Here is a 22,275-nt window from a genome sequence, read left to right on the forward strand (position 1 = left end):
AGCAGGGGGAGAATTTTGATTGAAAAGATTGTTTCTTTTAAAGGCTACAGTACATCGTTTTATGACCTTCTGACCCTCGAATCTGTTTCTCTCCAGCTTGTATAAGCTTTCTTAATTCAGAAAGTTTTATGTGTTCTAAAATGTCTCTTTCTTAAATGTAATTAGGGTAATAGATGTCATAAGTCAGTACTACAGGGGAGTTTCTTTTTTTTTTTTCACCTCAAATGAAGAGAGGTGTGAAAAGCATTTCTGAAAGTAGAGTGTTTGTGGTTTTTAAGTAGTGTAGGGTGTAAAAGTGGAGAAAATGGTCAGCTCTGTGAATGGAAAGTTATTTAAACCATTTCCCACTAACATTTATTCTTTATGTATGCATAGGGTAGCTTGTTTGTTCACTATGAAGTAAGAAGCCTTTCATAATCACTCATTCCTCGAGAAATCCTGTCTACTCTGTCTGTGCCTTGGTTTCATACATAGCTAAATAGCTCTGAACTTGCTTCTCACAGAATGGAAAAGCACTTCAGGACTACAGCTTTCACACTTCACGCGATACAAAAAAGTCCGATGAATTGCCGACAAATTGCAAATTTCACGCAAAGAGCGTGGTTTAGTACATCTTGAGTTCCTTTTCTTCTGATGAATAAGAAAGTCCACAGCTGGTACGGCCCTAGGTTGAATTGATCTGCCCATTCCTTTAGGTTAAAAAGAAAGACCTGCTCAGGGTGTCAACAGTCAGACATGGAGGTTTCAAAAGAATAGGTCATCCTCAACATCTTCTTTTTCCCTTGCTAGAACACCACCATGCTTTCTGACCAGTTTGGAAAATCATGATGGGGCTTTTGTTGGGCTTGAGCTGAAAATTATCTTATTTGATCTGGTCTCTAAATTCACCATTTTTCATCTTTAACACAATATGACATTGATCTCCTGCACCCTCCCAGGCTTCATGAAGTATGTCTGTTGGGTTTAAATCACCTAACCCTGCCCAGCTTTACCATGTCACTCCTCAGAGGCTCAAGAACAAGTTCAGCTGCTTCCTTTTAATTCAATGGGCTATGTTCTTTCATCCAGATCCTTAGCTCAAGGATGACCATTTGTTGATGAATAGTTCTCCAATCAATTTTTACTTCAGACACACCAACTTTCCACACAGATCTTGAAGCATGGCCTTTACCTCTTCTGGAGTCTATTTATCTTCAACATACAAGAATTGTTTATTAGTTTTATATGTCTATTTCAAACCTTGCTACTATTACTGATTTCACTTTTGCATTATCTGTAGTATCAATAATGGCCATCGTTGCATAAGCAGGCCTACATTTTTAGCAAGGGAGCAAGATTAGAGGCTCAACCAATCTCTGGCCACAAGCTGATTAAGCAGTCTTCTCAAGGTAGTGAGGAAATGTTGTGTTGCCAGTGTCCTCATAGTCAAATAGGGGGATATTTTGTGCAAGTCCACCACATGAACATCTGAACTCCTGGAGCAGGTGCTGCACTACTTTTGTCCTCTTCACACATTTGCAGTGGCGATAGCTCTAAGACTACATGGGAAGCATGGCTTCCCTTAAACTTTCTTTATGATTGCGCAATGAAATGTTTATCAAATTGCATATAATCTCTCTAAAATTCACATTATTATTGTCCCAGTCAGGGGCACATAAACGCACAGGCTTATACGGGCTGAAGCCCAGGGGCCTACAACTCCCATGGGGCCCAGCTCGCAGCCATGGGACCCATTTTCCCCTATCCATGTTCGTGGGAGGAGCGCGTTTAAACGCTATCAGCGGGAGACGCGGTTGTTGACATGGTGACAGTGTGCAACCGTTAAAGGCATCTGTGTAGTGCTTGTTCAATGCACAGCAGTTCCAAACCCCCTTAGATTTTCTCAGCTCAAGCACACGGTCATCGTCTGTGTGCATCGTCGGCGTATGCACCGGCCATTGACTCTGTGTGGTAATAGGGGTGTGGTTGTGTGTCTGTCTGTGGGAGAGAGAGACCGGTAAGGCTCGTCACCTGGGTTGTAATTATCTCTAACACCTGTCTCTTGTTATAGTGATGGCGGAGGGAGACTTAAAAGCTGCACCAGCGCATCAGTTGGAGAGAGAGGGACCAGAGAGAAACTCTTGCTGTGTGTGTACACCCGATTGAGTGACTTGTTTGTGTGTGATTATTTGACCACTGAGTGCCCTTTATATTTGAGTTTTGTGAACAAAGCTGAAGAGTAATAAAGTACTCACGTTGACTATTTTCACTGCCTCCTGACTCCATTTGCCCTGAGAATACTATCACTGTTACACTCTACTAAAAGAGTATCACAAAGAAATTGTAGTGGGCATGCGTCAAACGTGTTCGTATTCTCTCATGTTCAGAAGAATATACTTACAAAGGCATTGTGGTCGACCAGGCGTGAGCCGACCCGGAACACAGAAAAACAAAGTATACCTGGGCCTTAAGGCAGAAATCTGTCCTATTGATTTCAGTGGAGCAAAAAATCAATGTTCTTTGGATAAGAGGCTCTACACGTCATTTTGGGTCCCGCCTGGACTCCGTGCGTCTCTCTACTCTCCTATTTTTTATATCAAATGATATAAATGAATCAAATGATTTCTCCAAAATGAAGTCAACAATATTAGCAGTGTCTGCCATTTTCACCCAAAAGCTCAAAAAATATTAACTATTGAAATTACTGAGCGAAAATAAAATACCAAAAGTACAGAACCTTGTTTTTGCAATTTTATTTACAACATACATGTCAATGGCAAAAGTGAAGATTTATAATCACTGAATGAATTGTGTTACATAAACCACAACCAACTTCTTCTGCACCACTGATCTACTGAACGACAGCGTCTGAGTTTTAATTCGAAATGTCATCACTCATGTACATCACCGTTTCAATGATTGGTCGTTTTTTACCTGGTTCAGCACTTTTGAAAGCTCAACCAATCATCAAATAGAGAAGACTGGCTTCCAGGAGGGATAAAAAAAGATTGTTTGAAAGCCCACAGTCCAATCAACAGTCAGGTCATTTCCCAAATTCTGTGTTGTGTTAAACAAAAATCTAACCATCAAATTCCTTCAGAAGACTTTAAATATGATGCATGATTTGCATGGAGTACTTTTATGATACTTTTTTTTTTTTTTTTTTTTTTTAAAAGCTTTTAAAGTGATTCGCTATCAACTATCAAGAAATTAATATGCAAATGGATAAAACTATATTTATGACCAAGAGGAAAAGTGTATTTGATGTCTTATATTGAATATGTCTACACTCTTAGAAGAGATGGTACCTTTACAGAGTTCTCGCTGATCCTTAAAAAGTCTTAAAATGTCTTAAATTCAGTTTTCCAAAATTTAAGGTCATAAAAAGTCTTAAATATCTTAAATGATACAACAAAAGTCTTAATTTTTACTTAAAGAGGTCTTAAATTTGGAGACGGAGAGACAGGGATCGTGATATGTCCTAATATGAGTATCAAACTTCAAAAGAATGCGATTTATTATATAAGTGAATGCGCTGCATCCTTCAAAGTGATAACGCGGCACTGTTGTATTTTCTCCAAGCACGTGGGGGCTTGTGAGTGTTTCCAGCTGTTGCAGAGCAGTTCACAATCATTAGGCCATATTGGAAATTTATGACAAGTGATTACTAATGATCAGCTGTTGATAATGATATAGTGTTGTTGATAAAATATGACAATGTTTACTTTTAATTTTTTATATTGTAATACATTGTAGATTATTGTAGGAGTGCACATTTTATATCCCTTATTTGTTTGAATGAGTAGCTGGAAGCAGTGAAGTGCAAACAATTCAAAATAAGAGTCCCTGGTGTATTTCAAAGTTAAAGTGCCTTTAAAGTTAAAAGTTCCACGCTTCGAAAGAATGTAGTCAGATACTATATCACCATCCAAGTAGATGGTGCACTCTATAAAAATACTCAAAACAATGATATGATGTGAAACCCAAAGTAAACTGTAAAATGAAAGGTATAATTATACAAGACATAATCAATAAATTCTAATGTTACAAATGGCAGTTTACAAAGTGATGTTTGCAGATTATTTTGAGAGGCAAACTAGGATTTGAATTTATTACTTTTAAAAATACAGTAAAAATACAGAAATAAATTTGGTATTGACCAGTTTTTGATAAATTCAAAAATGTCCAAGCACTGTGACAGTATGGACACAGACATATTATTATTATTATTATTATTATTATTATTACCTTACACATTTTTAAGAAAACAATTTCTACCTTTCTTAACCTAAAGAGATTAAATCAAATGAAACAAGACAACTTGATTTATGACAAGTAAAATACTGCAAGACTAAACAGTCTCACTATGAATGCTACGAATTACAGAGGCAACACTGAAAATACTATTTTGACATAAAATATAATGACAAATGGCAAATAATTATCCCAGAACATTGTAATGAGTGGCAATGCAGCCTGTGACTTGGTAATTACAACTAATACAGTGTGTAATAGTAAGCGATAAAAAAAAAAAAAAAAAGAAAAAAACTTCCTTATTAGGCTTTTACAGCTTTGTATACAGCCTGTGTCTCCAGATCTTTTGAGACAAACAATTGTATTTTACTTTAATCAAATGCTTGGCTTTGTGGTAAGCCTGAAAGATTGCAGAAAGGGTGGAGATTAGAAAAACAAATGAATGTTACCTGTTTTTTGTTGATACAGGATGATTTTGAGACATATTGACACTGCAGAAATTGTCACAAGTGTTGGCACTACATAGATGAATAACAGTTCCCCTACCATGAGATAAAATATAGATTATGGTGACATAAAAAATAATAAATTAATTAAATATTTTGATCAATAACTGTGACTGGAAGAAGAAGAAAAAAAAATATTCAGCAATTTTTTCAGTTTATACCATTCAGCTATGGTATTTATAAAACATTTATAAAACATCAAAGTGTATCCTATACCAATTGTCTCTATTTTCTTTAATAAGTTTGGTTTTTACAGTAAAAGCATAAGACATTAGACATATGATAATAATAATAATAATAATAATAATAATATGTAAATGCAAAGGCTATTTTCAAACATTTGGTTTAGGCTCCCATAACATTGGATTATTCAATGCTTATCATCAAAATGCTCTTCAGACATCAGTTTTATTTCATTTCCAAAGTACATCTTGTAAATAATTGTATACAAAAGTATACAGCGATGTCTGTTTGCTCGACTTTCAGAAATTCAAGATTGAAGCTGGGTTGGTTCTATGTTACTCTATACTTTGAAAGATTCTGGAATTTTTCTGCCACTATTTTCTCACTTTTGTCTGATTGAGCCATTGCTACAAGGACTGGAGCAGAAATATTTAGAAATTTTAACCAGAATACTGTAAAATGTCCATCCTCTGGTGTGTTGCACTGAAGAGTTGTGGTCTTACTGCTGTCTCTGGTTGTGAGACATTCAAAAAAGCATCCACAGCAAATGCACCTAAAAGACACAGTAGATTTAAGTCATTTAAGAATGGTGTTGTGTTTAAAACATAATTACAACTTGAACCTCCAAAACTAATTTTAGGAACTCAATCCTGAAACTATACAACAGTGAACTCTGCATGAAAGCTGTATTATCACAGTTTATTTCACAAGGACCATAAGTGACTATGGTAGTGAGACTACGGTGAGCACAGTGGAAAGACAAACATCATGCAGGATTGGTAGAATCTGCTTCCAGAAATTTCTTGTGTTGTCACTATAGAATGGCACCATGTAAATACATAGAGTAACTTGGGGTTAAGTACTTTACTGAATGGCACAATGATTCATGGCAAACTCCTTGTAAGGATTAAACCAGTAACCTTCTTACCAGCTCTGAACCTTAGCCACAACCCCACACCACCCAAAATCCCATTTTCCAGAATGTGGCTGGCATCATATGATTGGGGCAGCACCATGCTGTTACATTGTCATAGGATCAACTGAGCAGCTGTAGCGAGCAGGGCCAGAAAAGCCTTTTCTGCAGGTGTAATGGTCACAAAATACATCAGTAAATTAATAATTTTTTTTTCTTTCATTACCATTTATTTTTATTTTCTTATGTATTTTTGATCTCTTTCAACTCTTGATTATGTCCGTTTGCAGACTTCGTCAGAGTACAAAGGAATAGTGGTGTAGAGTTTGAATAGTGAAGTAATGAATAGTAAAGTGTAGTTTCTTCAATCAGAATAAACTCCTTGACTTTTACAAGTAAACAGTGAGTCCTTTGGCACTGTACATGTGCTCTGGTCATGCATCAAGCGTGAGGAAGTGTAACTGAGCTTCAAATAATGATTGTGCAAGGGAGACTGCAGATGTCAAGATTTATAGAACCTATTTATTAAAGTCATATGGATTATCTTTATGCTGCATTTTTATGTCCTTTTTGGGGCTTGAATCCCATTTAAACACATCATACATCTATGAAAATATATTTGTTTATGTTCCTTTTAGTAAGAAAGCAATATGAGTTTTGGGGTGAACTATTCCTTTAATTTACATAATGGTTAAACAAATAAGATGACAATACTAATTAAGAGATTTATTCTAGCCATACACTAATAAAACTAGAAAACACAAATGAAGATTTTAAGAAGAATATCTCAGCACTGTTGTTCTTCACAATGCAAGTGAATGGTGGCCAGAACTCTGAAGATCCAAATATGACACAAAGGCATCATAAAAGAAATCCATATGACTCCAGTGGTTTTATCCATATCTACTGAAGCAATCCAAATGGTTTTAGGGTAACAACAAAACATAAATTCCGTTTTCACTCTAAATCTGACAGCAGTCTCCTTGGCGATCATGATTTCAAGCTCAATTACATTTCCTATGGCGCCATCTAGTGCTCTGCGCATGCGTCAACCACTAGGGAGTGTAATCAAGCTTGAAATCTTGATCGTGCCTAGAGATTGCAATGGTAAGATGAACAGTGAAAAGGAGCTATATTTTAGTCTGTTCTCACCAAAATCGATTGGATTGCTTCAGGAGACATTGATTAACCCACTGGAGTCTTATGGATTACCTTTATGTGATATTTGAACCTTCAGAGTTCTGGCCACCATTCACTTGCATTCAAGTAAACTTCCATTTTACAAATTTAAATGGATAGAATGCAATGAAATCAAGTTGTGAAAAATGATCTTTAATTGTGTTGGTTTAGTTTATTTAAATGTATGCGTTGTCAGCCCAAACTTACAAGCAGCTCCAAAATCCCAAGTTCACCAAGGATCTCAGTGCCCAATGCAATGGAAAAAGGGTCATTTTAGCCAGTGAGCTCAGAAACAAAAAGCTTTCCAACTAGTAGATGTTCCTACTGTTCACAGAACTGCTCAGAGGTCTGTATCCAGAGATCAGAGTGGAAACAGAGGAAAACAAGCTATTATGCTGTTAAAGGACCTGTTTAATACTGAGAGGCTACATCATTTAATGCTTGGCAATGGAATGTAATACATGGCGAAATTGATTTCATTTATTTTTATTTGATAATGAAAATACCTTTGAGTGTATTGAAAAATACATTTGCATATCACACAAACAGGGGCATGAGCAATCTGCCTCTACCTGCATTTTGAGACAAACTTCCTTTGCTATTACCAGTCTCAACAGCAGAGGGAGTTAAATATGCATTTTCTAAACTCCAGGCTCCAGGGTAAGAATTTTGGTTGAGCAGTCTTTCCCTCTGACCTACAGTATATGCTTCACAATATGACCTTCTGACCCTCAAAAATAAAGCTTTTAAACATTTTAAAGTTAATTACCCTTTAAGTGCATAAAAAGAAACACTTTTAGAAGCTTTTGTCTCTCTTTTTATTAGATATATTTCTACCATAAAAGATCTGAAATGTTGAAATCACCATTTGACTGAGGTGTTATTATACTTCACCAGATGTTCCAAACAAGTAGAAATCAATAAATCAAGGACATAAAGAGTTATATAATGTCACTCTATTATTTAAAAAAAAAAATGTCTTTACTCCACTGCACTGCAAATGATGTAAGGTGTGAAAAGTATTTGTGAAAGTAGGATGTTTGTGGTTTTGAAGCAGCACTATGTGTAAAAGTAGAGTCAGGGGTCAGCCACATCTATGGCAAGTGCTACAGGAAGCGTGGGGTGAAATGTCACCTGAGTATCTGGACAAACTGACAGCTGGAATGCCAAGGATCTGCAAAGCTGTCATTGCTGCACATGGAGGATTTTTTGATGAGAACTCTCTGAAGTAGTTTAAGAAGTTCTGAACATTTTTTTTTCATATTGTAATAGTATTTTTTCACATTATTAATGTCCCGATTATACATTGTGATCAGTTGAATGCCACATTGGTGAGTAAAGTATTTGGATGGATTTTTCAAATTGACAGAAGAAAAGTTTGGAGCAATGTCTTACATGTCCAGTTATATGTACTTTTTAATTATGAACCGATCCAAAATCATGCATTATTTATAGGGATTTGCACAGTATTCAAAAAACAAAATCACTATTCATTTATTCTGCACGTGTTTAGAGGTCATCAACCCGATCTGTGTCCGACGGTACCCGACAAACCTACAGGTTTTGGGCCAGTTTTTCAAGTAGGCTATAGGGCCAGTTATGGCCTTTTCACACGTATGTCTGCGCTGTTTTTCAATAGTTTTTCTAGGCCATGTAAACACGTACTGGACGGACATCTTTGATAGTCACACCACAACTTACTATTTTCAGTGTACCGTGCAGGACTGTTGCATTTTTTTTAGATTCGTTGTGCTGGACCGTCTAATTTTTATAGACACTGATAACTTAAAAAGAACTTCATATTTATTAACGCATCTCGAGACACCTGTGTTCTGTTTCACCATTTGTTACGCTGTGTTAAGCTTTTTTAGCGCTGGTGTCACAAATTGACATTCTGATGAATTTCAGGTTGCAAAAAGGACTTAATGTGACTGTTTGTCACATCCACACCGGACTCCCACTCTCACTCCATGCTCCGCTCTCTCTCCCTGAAGCACTACTCACTCACACCTGAGCTCAATCCAGCACTCATCACATCACCTCTATAAATCCTCACCCCGCCTCTCCATCCTTGTCTTGTCTCCGCAAGGAACTCATAGACTCACCTGCTCATCTAGACTTCCCCAGTGATGCTACACTCTCACCCATAAATCCCGCTTCCACGATATTCCCAAGTGTCATCATCGTCCTTCGTCTTCCTGGTGTGGCTATCCTCATGTATTCTTCCTGAGAACACTAACTCTGTCATTGCCAAGCTAAGTTCTCTATTCCTCACATTCCTGTTGACTTATGCAGTAGTTCCAATAAAGCTCCCGCATCTGGGTTCAACCTGTCATCTGTGTCTGTGTGTATCATGACACTGTTACACATGATTCCAGATTGTTTTTCACCTGGCAAAGTGAGCTTGATAAAGGGTGAGCCAATGTTTCCCCCTTTTGCTCTGGTGTGCAGGCAATAATTCCACAAATTAAATGCTGAATAATTTAAAAATCAAAGCATCCCAAAGAAATCCTATAAACCGCAGCGTTCGCTGCCTCATGGAAAGTGAACCTGGCCAGGCAGAATTACGCATTTTCCATTGATTAAGAATAGGCCTGCTATGTTGCAGGCAGTGACAGAGATTATTTTTGTTTGATTTAATTTTGTTTATTTCTTTATTTATTTTTATCATTTTAAGATCTACAGTATGTATTGTGATATTTAGGCTCATAGCTCACTGTGCACTTTATTCCCTTCTAATCTGAATTATTATTATTTTTATTTATTTATTTATTTTTTTGACGGATCCATGGCAATAAACGTTCTTTATTCTCAAGTCCTGACTCCCGACAAATAACAGAATAACCATTCATGAACTCTCGTGGTTAACCAAATATTACAAAAGGTTACTGTGCACATGTTTAAGGTATTAAGGCATCTTTCGCTTTATCATTAAACATTAAACGCATGCAGGACTTAAACATTTTAAAGTCCTCCATACTTTTGCACAAATTATGTCGCTTACTTGAATTTAAACAATCAGCTTGTACACAGCCAGGTTAAACTGCACCTTATCTTTGTGTTTAAAAGTGTTTTGTAAATCAAACGCTGTTCTCTGTAGTCCTTTAAATAAATGCACTGCACCAGTGAGAGGCAGATTCTTTGAGCACGTACTCGAGTGCCTGTGCTTGCGCTGCTGTAGTCCAGCACGCTTTCAGCCGAACAAATGGTATTTCACATAAGGCTGACATTCATGTGGATTTATAATAGATTCTCTAATTAAATAAATAAATAAATAAATAATTGATTTAGAACTCAGGGCCCTTTGGATTTAGAGGCCCCTGGGCAATGGCCCATTCGGCCTGGTGGTTAATCTGTCCCTGTCTATACTCAAATAGCATTCAGCAAAAGGACAATTTCACATCCAGTATTATTGAAGTACAGAGGTTGTCACATCTGGTTGAACATACACACAAATTTGCACACACATGCAGGGGCTCCTCTCGTGGTGTGTGGAGTCTGATCTTCACATTAATGGTGAATTCTCTACAAATCCAGGTTATCATCGTATATTTTTAAAGTCAGGAATCCTCGTTTGGGATTTCATCATTTTGCATCACGTTTCATTGGCAACTTGAATCACGGCCTTGATGATTGCTTCAACCGTTTCCAATGGAGAAAAGTTTCAAACACTTCAAACACTTCGATATAATCTGAAATTATCGGTTAATTAAATATGTAAATCATTAGCTTCAAATTTTTGGCACCCATTCACTTGCATTGTAAGGACCTACAGAGCTGAAATATTCTTTTAAAAATCTTAATTTGAGTTCAGCAGATGAAAGAAAGTCATAAACATCTGCGATGGCATGAGGGTGAGTAAATGATGAGAGAATTTTCATTTTTGGGTCAACTACCCCTTTAAGGCTGTCATTCCTGATTCAGATGTGGTTCATCTGTTATTGCTCTGACCGACAGGTACCAGAGCACCTAAAAAGTAAAAAAAACAAAAAACAACAGGTCTGGGATCAGTTTGGGGAGGCCGAAACAGATCTCTTCGCGTTGTGCGATAACCTATATTTTTCTGTGTTTTATTACATGGAGAAGTACGCTTCTTTGGAGTGGAAACATTTCAACTTTTCAACTGACATCCAGCATTGTTACTGTTCACAGTGCTAAAGCCCACTACCAGAAGTCTTTGTACCTTAAATAGTTTGCCATTGTCATCAGTGGAACACTGTTCCCTATCAGTGCCGGATTGTGCATACTGTATATTCAGATATTCTAACGGGAGTTGTTTGACCAGTGCCACACTTTCTTGACTCTGAAAACTAAGAATGGTCTAGTGAAATGACTTAGTAAAGTGCAATGCATGTCATGAAGAAATAGGGACCTTTAAAGTTGGTCTAAAAAGTTTATAAAGTGCAATGTCAGCATAGATAAATTAATCAACTTCAGTTTAACAGCCCAGTGGCCACCGGCACAAAAGAGGCCTTAATTCTCTTGTTCCTGCTTACCGGCACTCTAAAACGACGACCTGATGGCAGTAACTCAAACACAGTTTGTAAGGATGGTCAGGGGTTTTCGAGGATAGAATATGCCTTTCTTAACACTTTGTAGAGGATGTCAGGGGGCTGGGCTTGTGTGGGCACAGTAAGTTTGCCTGATACTTTTGCAAGGCTATTCAGTCTATTTTTGTTTTGCAAAGTAAGGATTCCATATCATGTAACAATACAAAAAGATAAAACAGATTCAATGAAACTCTTATAAAACAGGGTCATCATGGTCGAACACACATTAAGAGATTTCAATTTCCTCAACAACAAAAAAAAAGTCATAAAAACCTTTTTAAAAACAGCATCAACTTCAGATTCAAAACACAGTTTGTTGTCATCAATCACAGTTCCTAAATATTTATAGTTTTATATTATATTTTATATTTATAGTCAACTAATCCAATCTACTGTATATGTACAATGTAGAACCTTCTACAAAAGTCAGAGAAGGACCAGGTGGTGACCTCAGGTCAATCACCATTTCCTTGGTTTCAAACATGGTGCCATGATCCTGTTCCTGCCTCTGAAGAAGACTCACTATTACAGAGTCATCAGCATATTTAGTAATATATCTGTTTTCATGCTGTAGAAGCAGCTACAATCATTAGTGTACATAATGTACATAATAATTTTCGTTACACTGCAAATGTGGCACAGAAGCTTCCTCTGAAGTGGCATTTAGTTGTATTTACACAGACTGTTTAATGCTACTCAGAACAGGCTTGAATGCATTTACACAGCAGTCACACATGCATTAATTATGTTATTGTCAATGTGCGTTAGCAGAGAAGGACTCAAATGCAGAGGGAAACAGTTTACAGTTCTTTATTGATGACACAGTCACTGACACAGATAAACTAGTGAGAAAAGTAAAAAAATGGGTAAACCTGACACAGACTGCAGCATGGAATAGAGGAAGATGATGATGGCAGGAAGACCCCAGGTGGAGACGGATGAGAAGGTAGGCAAACTGAGGTAATCGAAAGGTGAGTATAAATCCAATTTTTTAAATTAAAGTGAAAGTAAAAAAAATAAAAAAAACTTTAGGAAAACCTTGGGAGGGCTGTGCTGCTGCTAAGCAAATTTCTGATGGGGCTATAGCCCCGGCAAGCCCCACCACAGCATCACTGACTGCAAGATGCAAACCACTTGTAAGCCACAAAAACAGGATGGCCAGGTTAAAATTTGCCAAGTATCTTGATTACATCTTTAGCTCTCCCCATTAAATTCGACATGATCTCATCGGATTGTTCAGCTAAAGGAACACCTTTCTTCCTCAAATAAACATCCATGAATTCTTCCCATTCGTGTACTGATAATTTGTCAGATCCATCCCCTCTGAAACAGGGAGGTGCCTTAACATCAGGCTTCATCACCAACTTCATACCAGTCAAATTTAGAGAAGGTGACTCCACGAGAACCTGGCTCGTCCCTATGCTCTGCGTTTGAATATCAGGACACTCATTTTTTTCACTGCTTTTTTTCAGCTGATCAGATATTGACTGCCCTATTTGTTGAGCAAGCTGTGTGATTAAACTACTTAAGTCAGTGTTACTGTAGTCTCGGTTGTCTGAAGCAGCACCTTCACACTTTTCTGATTCAGTATTATGTACTCTACCGGGGTTACGGGTAGAACAGAAATCAGGAGAACCAATATTAACTGTCCTTCTGAGTGGTGTCTGTTCAAGTTCACCAAAGATACGCCCCCTGGCAAAACCCAATTCAAACCCATCATTAGGAGAGTAACTTGTCTTCTCACTATTTTTTGACATTTTGAGTTTTACAGATCAACAAAAGTAAATTAGAACAGATAATGATCATAGCAACCAAATAATCAAACAAAATGGTATTACAAATTCAACCTTTTCTTTTTCTTTTCTCTCTTCTGTAAATATGAACTTTCAACCTTTTTTCTGAATTATGTACAGTCTAATGTCCAACCTTTTTTTTTTTTTTTCTTACACACAGGTACAGGCAGAATTAGGACGTTTGAATGCAGCAAACCCCAGCGACCAAGCTGACATTGATCAAGGAGGATCCACGATGACTTGCATCAAATAAAAGTCACGGCACCAATGTGACCGGCCTTCGTTTAGCTCTGCGTTGTGTGGATAAATGAACAAGACCGGGCAACAGGAATTACTCAGGCCAGATTTTATTCTGCATGAATAAAGAAACAAATTAATCAATCTGTGGCCTTCTCTCACAACTGGAACACCAGCCTGTCCGTGAAAAGCATTATTTTAGCCACAGAGCTTGCACACTCATGCTTAATGAACTCTCTCCAAAAATACATGCTCCATATCATTCACACAAACTTCATACATGTTTGAATAAAATTAAAGTGAATTTAAGAACAAAATTACATGTCTTATTACAATAAAAAAAACCCATATCAAACTTTTTAGACGGAGCTTCAGCACAACTAACCTCTCTTCAGTCGCGCTTACCGCGAACTGAAGGAGAGCAACCGGAACCGGAACATAAGTCTTAAAGGAGCCACGCGCCATTTTTAACAATACTGAAAAAGTACCATATAACCATAGAAACATGACATCTCAAATAAAAGAAATCAATATTAAAAGAATTTCCAGAATACAAAATAATTATATAAATATAACAAATGATAATAACAAAAAGAGAGATTTTGTGTGAAATTAATAAATAAATATAACACCTGTTACACCAAGAAGACACTGAAATCAATTAGAGTTCCAGAAAAAAAAAGTTATTGTGGACCAAGATTGTGAGATCAAGATTAACCTGAAGGCAAAAGCAAAGTATAGTGGTGAATATGAGCAGCCCAAAATTCAAAGCATACCACCTCATCTGTGAAACTTGGTGGTATTATATACTGGGAATGTATGGCTGCCACAAGTAGGTCTACTTGCTCGCTTATCATCATTGATGCTGTAACTGATGATTACACTAGCAAAATTAGTTCTTAAGTGTATCGAGCAGTGGCGTGTCACACTGGAGTTTTGGAGAGATGAAGGTACTGTGGCAAGATGTAATAAAATAAATTAGGCTATTGTTTTATTTTGAGAAAATAAAGAAGATATTAAAGATATTTCTTAATCTTCTCACAGGCCTACACATAAAGAATGTGCTTGGATTTCAGTTTTATGTACTCTGCCAAAGGTAATTTGATTACTTAATTAAACGTTGTTTTAAAACAAACAAACAAACAAACAAACAAACAAACAAACAAACAAAAAACTTAATTAATTTGATTTTAAAACTGTACTCAATTTTTTTTCACTTCTTTTCTGAAGAGACATACATTGCTAGATGAATTAAGACTGAATGCATTACATTATGAAAGGAAATAAATGTAGGCTATGAAGATGTAAATTTGAAAATTGATTGGCCTGTTAAGTTTGTCAACTGCAAAACAAGATTATGATAAAGAACCTAAAGTTTAAAAGGTTCTTGGCATTGTACCTTTTAAACATATTTAAAAAATGTCTTGGTTACTGATGTAACCTCTGTTCCCTGATGGAGGGAACGAGACGTTGTGTTGATGTAGTGACACTAGGGGTTTGATCTTGAGAGCCCCAATCACCTTTGCTTAAAATAGAAAAGGCCAATGAGAATTGGCGAGTGGAATTTCCATGCCAGTCTCCGCCTCCGGACATACGGTATAAAAGGAGATGGCGTGCACCACTCATTCATATTTATGCTGAGGAGACGATAGAGAGTCCCGGCCATGTCAGCGGCCGGTTCAGCACCGCGGCAGGAGGGACACAACGTCTCGTTCCCTCCATCAGGGAACAGAGGTTACATCAGTAACCAAGACGTTCCCTGTCTGTCATTCATTCGACGTTGTGTCGATGTAATGACACTAGGGAATCCTATAGGAAATGCCGCAGGCACTGAACCGTGTCACGAGGTATGGAAAAGTGGACATGGGCAAGCTGCTGCATGCCTTGCAGCGAGGACTCATCCACATCGTGACCTTCCAGTGAGTTTGGTAAGGCATCTCCCTAGTCCCGTTAAGGGGGGGTAGGCTTCCGGCGGTGCCTTTCCTGATCTGCTGTTAAGCAATTTCCCCCCGAGCACTTTCTAGAATAGCGCTGGGAAGTGGTATGCAGCCACAGTGGCCGAGGCAGAGAAAGCTCTGGCGAGGGGAACACAGGGTTCACCTAAGGGGAAACCGAACAATGGAAACTCATCATATGGGATTACCAACGGGGAATCACCATGCATAGAGCACCGAGCCCGAGCACATGGGCTCACCTGAAAAGGGGCATACCACGAGTACTGGGCCTGGTGTCATTACTCCTCCGGCGAGTTCATCACCGAACAATGCTTAAGAATTAAAGAGGTGTCTGGGATTCACCGGATACGGGGAACTGTTGTGGACAAAAAGGCACACATTATCACCTTTGAAAAAAGGGGAAAGGTGCAATGCAAGCGGTATACCCAACTGGCCACCTGGTCTACCTGCTGTTACCGCGTAACACTCGGGTTGAATCCGGGTCTATGCGTAGGTTATAAAACCTCACAAAGTTATTGGGTGTAGCCCAGCCTGCAGCTCTGCATATGTCTGCTGGAGAGGCCCCCCTTGCCAGTGCCCAGGAGGACGCAACACCTCTAGTGGAGTACGCCCAGACTCCCAAGTGGCACGGCAAGTCCTGAGATTGGTATGCAAGAGAAATGGCATCCACAATCCAATGGGCTAGCCTCTGCTTGGAGACAGCTTTCCCCTTCTGCTGTTCTCCAAAACAGACAAAGAGCTGCTCTGAGCATCTAAGGCTCTCGTGTGGTCCAGATAGGTTCGCAAGGCATGAACTGGACACAGCAACAACAAGGCTGGGTCTTCCTCCTCTGAAGGGAGCTCTTGCAGATTCACCACCTGGTCCCAAAAAGGAGTGGTGGAAACTTTGGGCACCTAATCAGGCTGGGGTCTCAAGATCACGTGAGAATGTGCCGGCCTGAACTCCAGGCTTTTGCTGGTAGCAGAGAGAGCCTGCAGGTCCCCCACCCTCTTGATGGAAGTGAGCGCCACCAGGAGGGCCGTCTTCAGAGACAAAGTGCTGAACTCGGCCTGCTCCAGGGGCTCAAAGGTGGCACTCTGTAGGGCAGGTAGAACCACAGAGAGATCCCAAGAGAGAACCAGGTGCGGTCTAGGAGGACTCAACCTCCTCATGCCCTTGAGGAACCTGTTGATCAGGTCGCGCTGTTGTGAGGGCCTCCCGTCCAGTGTGTTGCGGTAAGCTGCTATGGCAGCTACATACACTTTCAGGGTAGAGGGAGACAGCTGTCTCTCCAGCCCTTCCTGAAGGAAAGACAGCACAGACCTGATAGCGCATCTCTGTGGGTCTTCCCCACAGGAAGAGAAGCCACTTCAAGACCCACAGCCGCCTCATAGAGGGGGCTTTGGCCTGAGAGATCATGCTTAACACCGCTGGCGGAAGACCCGGTAGGTCTTCAGTGTCCCATCCAGGAGCCAGACGTGGAGATTCCAGAGGTCCGGCCATGGGTACTAGAGCGTGCCCTTCCTCTGAGTGAGTAGGTCCTACCTCAGGGGAATGTGCCAGGGAGGTGCTACTACCAGGACCATCAGATCCAAGAACCAAGTCCGGTTGGGCCAGTATGGTGCAATGAACAGGACTTGCTGCTCGTCCTCCCTGACTTTGCACATAATCTGTGCAATGAGGCTCACTGGAGGAGATGTATACTTGCGCGGCCCCCGAGGCCAGCTGTGCGCCAAGAACTATAGGGAGGCGAACAGGTCTACATGCGCCTCCCCGAATCTCTCCCAAATCATCTGGAATACATTGGGGTGGAGTCCCCACTCCCCACGGAGCGTTACCTGCCATGAGAGCATGCCCGCTGCATGGTTGAGGACACCCAGAAGGTGAGTGGCTCGCAGCGAATTCAACATCTGCTGACTCCAGAGGAGGTGGCAGCGGGCGATTTGCGACATGCAACGCGAGCGTACGCTGCCTTGGTGGTTTATGTATGCTACGGTCGCTGTGTTGTTGGTCTGGACCAACACATGCTTGCCCTGAATCACTGGCTGAAGCCTCCGCAGGGCCAGCAATACCACCAGCAATTCTAAGCAGTTGATGTTCTGCCAAAGGAGTCGGGGCCCTGTCCAGAGCCCCAAGACTGCCTGCCCATTGCCCATGGCACCCCAGCCCAAGTTTGAGGCATCTGTCATGACCACGATGTGCCTTGAGACCTGCTCTAGGGGAACACCTGCCCGTAGAAACGCCAGGTCCAACCAATGGCTGAAAGTCTGATGGCACTGCGGCATGATGGTCACATGCCAGGTGCCATGGCACCATGCCCACCTCTGGACTCGAGTCTGCGCTGAGCCAGTGCTGAAGCGGTCTCATATGCATCAACCCGAGGGGGATAACTGCCGCCGAGGATGGCATATGTCCCAAGAGCCTCTGAAATTGTTTCACTGGCACCGCTACCTTCTGCCTGAAGGTCTTCAGCACTGACTGAGCACGTTTGGTCGTAAGACATGCCTTGAGAGTGACCAAGTCCAACTCCATACCGAGAAAAGAGATGCTCTACACAGGGGAGAGCTTGCTCTTCTCCCAGTTGACCTGAAGTCTGAGTCGGTTGAGGTGCTGAAGCACAAGGTCCCTGTGCGCACACAATAGATCTTGTGAGTGAGCTAGGATTAGCCAGTCGTCGAGATAATTGAGAATGTGAATGCCCTTCTTCCTCAGTGGGGCCAGGGCAGCCTCTGCGACCTTGGTAAAGACGCAAGGTGACAGGGACAGACCGAAGGGGAGGACCTTGTACTGGTATGCTCGTCCCTTGAAGGAAAACTGAAGAAAGGGTCTGTGTCGAGGAAGGATTGATACGTATATGTGTCCTTCAGGTCGGTGGACACGGACCAATCCTGATGTCATACTGATGCCAGGATGTGCTTCTGCATTAACATCTTGAATGGAAGCCTGTGTAAGGCTTTGTTCAAAGCACGCAGATCCAAGATTGGGTGCGACCCTCCCCCTCTCTTGGGCATGAGAAAATAAGGGCTGTAAAAGCCCTTGCGCAACTCAGCTACGGGGGGGCTCTATTGCAACCTCTGCCCAGAGGACGGAGACACCCTCGCTCCACACTGTAGTGGAGAGGATGCCACTGAACCTGGGTGGGCGTTTGGCAAACTGGATCCCGTAGCCGAGGCGAATTGTACTGATGAGCCACAGCGAGGGGCTGAAGAGCACTAACCAGGCCTCTAGACTTCGCGCCAGCGGTACCTAGGGGACGACTGGACTTACCATGTCTGGGCTGGGTGGTTTGCGGAAAGGCAGAGCAGGCGCCCCACCTGGAAGACAGCCCAGGGGGGACGTGCTGCTCCACAAGTCCGCAACGGTGGCCGATGACTGAGGTGGGTGAGCGACCCCAGAGACCTGCACACTTACCTGTTCGCCAGCTGTCTCTCGACAGAGAACGGTAGGTACTCGCATTCGCCTGATTGACCGGAAAGACTTCCAGCATCTGGCCGCCGCGAGTGCGCTGACCCAGGGAATGAGGAAGCTGCTGTTTTACTGACCATGTGGGTGCCAAGGCCCAGAGGGCACCCGGCGATATAATACTTACCATTATATGGTCAGTCGGAGTCAGTCACCTCATCCCCGGATTGCCCATGCCAGGGCCGCCTCGAAGCCCATCCGGGGTTCTTGGGGGCTGAATGACGGGCAGGTGGAGCCGACTTCTCGTGGGAGGATCTTCTTCTCTGAGGCCAGCATAGGGGCTCCGATGGTTCGGGAGCTGGGGCCGGCACCTCAGGGGAACAGCTCTGGTGAGAAGCAGATGGACCACGGGACTTCAGAGGCTTGAAGGCGGCCGAGTCGCGCCGTGGCAAGATGTGTTTAATCGACTCGGTCTGCTTCCTCACCATCGAGAGCTGATGGGCGAAATCCTCGACGGTGTACCCCCTTTGGGAGATGGCCACATCGAGAAAGTGGGCTTTCTCAGCGTCATGCATCTCCACAAGGTTGAGCCACAGGTGTCGCTCTTGGACCACAAGAGTGGACATTGTCCGGCCCAGGGAGCGCGCTGTGACTTTCGTCGCCCGTAAGGCGAGGTCGGTCGCCGTACGCAGTCCCTGCATCAGCCCTGGGATGGTTCTATTCTCGAGCAGATCTTTCAGTGCCTTGGCCTGGTGGACCTGCAGGATGGCCATGGCGTGCAGGGCGGAAGTGGCTTTGGAAGGGAGCCTTGTTCGGTCGCACCAGATGGCTGCGCCCTGCGGGCATAAATGCACTGCTACGGCGCGCTCCACCTGGGGGATCTCGACATATCCCTTAGCCGCTCCGCCGTCGAGGGTAGTTAGGATGGATGAGCCCGCGAAGCGTGTGCGGGCAGATTTATTATCATTTTTGTTTTTAAAAAGGTGTCTCCCACAACTTCGTTAGCTCCTCGTGCACTTCCGGGAAGAAAGGCACCAGGGCGGGGCGCAGCCGTGAGTTGCGCTCCAAGCCCAGAAACCAATCACCCAGCCACGAACGCTCAGGGAAGGGTGGAGGGTTCCACTTCAGCCCAATATTCGCAGCCACCCTGGCAAGCACGGCTGCCATCTCAGCGTCCACCTCATTCTGTCCTCTACCACACGTGGGCGGGAACTCAGAAGATTCATCCACTTCCGATAGCAGAAGCCCACCCTCTGATGCTGCAACCGAAAGCTCATCCTCGTTTCGAGCCATGAACGACACATTAAATCTGCCCTGATGCGGACTGCCTGTATCGCTCAACAGCTCTTCCGGATAGAACGAGCGTGCTGGGGGATGGTAGGTCCACGGGGGTTGAGCCGGCGAAAACGCTTCCATATCCACATCCAGATCGCCCGTGGTGCTTGCCGACCCGGCCGGCTGAGCATCAGCCCAGGATGGAGTGAGTTGGGGAGCAGCCGCGGTGGCTCCTTGCTTCATGAAGATGGAAGTGAGCCGTGACCTCAAAGTTCTGATGGGCATGTTCTCGCAATGAGAACATAACCTTTCCACGAAAGCTGCCTCGGCATGCTGGTGACCCGAGCACACGAGACAGATTTCATGGCTGTCCGGAGGGGAGAGATAATGGCCACATCCAGTAGCGCAAACGCAGAAGGACATCTTTAAAAAGACGCCAAGTGTTTGCGCGAGCTCTTTTAGAAGGAAATATACTCTTTTGAATATACTCATTTAGCACCCGCAGACTCAGCCGCCGAAGCGCCAAGGGGAAGCACAACACTCGACCGTGCGAGGGTGACCGCTGATATGCACCGTAAAATCCAGAAGCGTAAGCGAAAGGTGAGAGGACAAACACAATACATGCATTTGGCTCCGAAGAAAAAATTTGAATGTGTGGTGCACGCCATCTCCTTTTATACCCGTATGTCCAGGAGCTGAAAGTGGCATGCAAATTCCACTCACCAATTCTCATTGGCCTTTTCTATTTTAAGCAAAGGTGATTGAGGATCTCAAGATCAAACCCCTAGTGTCACTACATCGACACAACGTAGAGTGAGTGACAGACAGGGAACTTTTTTTAAGACAGTTTTAAGTAAATGAGATATCCCTGCATCCCTGCAAACTACTGATGCCCACCGATGTTATACACATCCCAATACATCACCTAAGAAAGTGAAGTGTGATGTCAGTCAATTATTTAATATATGAATGAAAAAATTTTGGCCAGAATAAGATTTTACAGCATTACAGTTTTTGTCTAGTTGGGATAGAAGAGAGTACTGCCTGTTCACTTCAAGCACTGGTGATGGGATGGGTGATCATGTTGCATGGTGTTTGCAGTGAATGGAACTGTTGTTTATAGTGAAATGGTCCATCACCTGATTTCATCATGCCCACTTCACAGGTGGTCTTCAGTGCCACAGTCTTGCAGATGTGACATGCAGTGAGATCTACAGTGCACATTCAAGCTATACTTAATTTTGGATGACTGTGCGACTGTTTCCTCCAAGTCCACTCGATTAATTGTCATTTCATAACACTGCTTCCCGCTTCAGTTTAAACCAACAAGGTTCTGCGTTTGTTTTTTTTTTTTTGAAGGCCCACCTCTGACATGGGAAATAACTAATTATAGATTAGATTTTGGGGTGGCACCTGGGAAGGGCAATCAAATTCTAGGGGTGCCCAGGCCACCTATCTAGAAACATTTAATATGCTCAAGTTCAAACAAATACCTCCACACATATAGACTTCTAAGTGAAGACTTGTCTTTCACTCCTTGGATAGCCCAGTATAACAATTGTATTTTACTTTCTTTAATATATTTGTATTATATATTGTAACAATACTTTAAAATCAGCCATTTTATAATGGGACTCAATCAGTCACTTTTACTTAGATGTTTCCTTGTCCTGTGAGCATGGTTTATAAAAGCCAGAGCAATCTTTTAATGAATCTAGAACAGATCCTTTTGTTTTTGACATGATGTACCAAATGTGATAGTTGTATGTGTATTAGGACAGGTTTTATTTGCTTCCTTTTATGAAGGTTTTACACGACATCGTCTTTCAGAGGGGCACAGTGGAATCAAATGGCTCTGGTCATGTTACTATATGCACCAAATGAGTAAAAATGTTTACATGAAATCAAGACAGTCTGTACTGTCATTTATAGTTGACAACTCTGTGCAAAATACATCAACTACTCTTCTTAGACCCATGACATTTCAAAAACTAAGTTTCAGTCACAGATGTAACAATTGGGATTAAATGGGTTTTGGTGCCCTGAAATGGGGAAGAGTACATTTTTTT

Source organism: Myxocyprinus asiaticus, chromosome 1 (genome assembly GCF_019703515.2).
Source record: "Myxocyprinus asiaticus isolate MX2 ecotype Aquarium Trade chromosome 1, UBuf_Myxa_2, whole genome shotgun sequence".
Lineage (NCBI taxonomy): Eukaryota > Metazoa > Chordata > Actinopteri > Cypriniformes > Catostomidae > Myxocyprinus > Myxocyprinus asiaticus.